Below are 1,496 nucleotides of genomic sequence, written 5' to 3' on the forward strand. Positions count from 1 at the left end.
TACCTCAAGGTGATGGCGTTCACTAGTTCTTCAACTTCCCTCTTGCCTGGATTGGCTTTTGTATTACTAGGAAGCATTCATGGTGGTCAATTCAATAAGGACTTAGCAATTTGTGCTATTTGGTTCTCCAGAGTCTTAATAGAAATAGCCTGGCTTTGGCATAATAGGAGCCTGATTTTTTGCACATAAGACGCAATTCCTCCAATTCAGATTTTTCATTCGAATATAGACCTACACCTCCATAAGTTTGTTGTTAAGTTGGAGTTCTTGTCTTGGTGCATATTGCGGTTATTGAAAACCAGGAGGGTTGAATTGCTTTGCTGCATTACTGCTGATAAGGCTGTTGCATCGCACTCTGATTTTTGCTCCAGCTGAAGTTTGGATGATTCCAGTTATCAGGATGATAAGTGGCTGGAACTGGTTGTTGTGATCTCTGAAAGTTGCTCACAAACTGAGATGATTCACTAGACATAGCGCATTGCTCCGTCGCATGCAAACCTGCTCACGGCTCATAAATACTGGTTATTTGATTAACACCAAAGTTAGCCAGAGAATTGATCTTCATAGACAATGCCTTTAGTTGAGCAGTGATAACCGTAGCTGTATCCACTCCAGAACTCCTGCTACCTGGCCCTGTGGCAATCTCTGGGTTGGATACTGATATTCATTAGCAAACATCAGTTCAATTAGACCATAAGCTTCCTCATAGCTCTTTTCCCATATGCTCCACCTGATGCTGCATCAAATATGGGTTCTAGAATGTGCTCCCAACCCATTATAAAAATAGTTGATGATCATCCAATCAGGCATGCCATGAGGATGACACTTCCTAAGCATTTCCTTGTTACGCTCCCAAGTTTCACATAGAGTTTCTCCCGATTGCTACGCAAACTGAGTATGAGCATTCTTGAGTGCATCTATCTTCGCCATAGGGAATAAGTTAGTAAGAAACTTCTGAAAAGATCCTCCCAAGTAGTTAGAGAACCAGCTGGTAGAGAGTGTAACCAGCTCTTAGCCTTGTCCCTCAGAGAGAATGGGAACAGTCTCAGTTTCACCGCATCCTCAGACACACCATTAAACCTGAAGGTGTCACAGATCTCGATAAAATCCCAAATATGTATATTAGGATCTTCCGTTGGAGAACCTCCAAAATGGACTAAATTTTGTACCCATTGAATTATGCCAGGCATGATCTCAAAGGTATTAGCCGCAATCGTTGGCCTGACAATGCTAGATTGAATGTCATTGATCTTGGGTTGAGAAAAATCCATCAATGTTTTCGTTGATGCTGCTGGATCTCCCATTGTAATGAGTACCTAAAACACAAAAAGTAAACCATGAAATTAAAAGAATCCGAGTCAGTGAACTTTAACGTCCACTAATGTCAAGCAAATAAACTAAAAATTAACACCGAGTCCAAGGCAGCGGCCCCAAAAACTTGTTAGGGCGAAAATACACGCTAAAATTACACGCAAGTATATGCGTTCACAAGTAGT

The 1,496-nt window shown here is 41.4% G+C and overlaps 1 non-coding gene across 1 annotated transcript; it reads left to right on the forward strand.

The window, feature by feature from the left end:
- The first annotated feature begins 808 nt into the window (after positions 1-808).
- On the forward strand, positions 809-915 carry LOC141709724 (small nucleolar RNA R71). Its single transcript, XR_012570288.1, has one exon. It is a non-coding gene; the product is annotated as a small nucleolar RNA R71 (small nucleolar RNA).
- Positions 916-1,496: the final 581 nt, after the last annotated feature.

Source organism: Apium graveolens, chromosome 2 (assembly GCF_009905375.1).
Source record: "Apium graveolens cultivar Ventura chromosome 2, ASM990537v1, whole genome shotgun sequence".
In the NCBI taxonomy this organism is placed as follows: Eukaryota; Viridiplantae; Streptophyta; class Magnoliopsida; order Apiales; family Apiaceae; genus Apium; species Apium graveolens.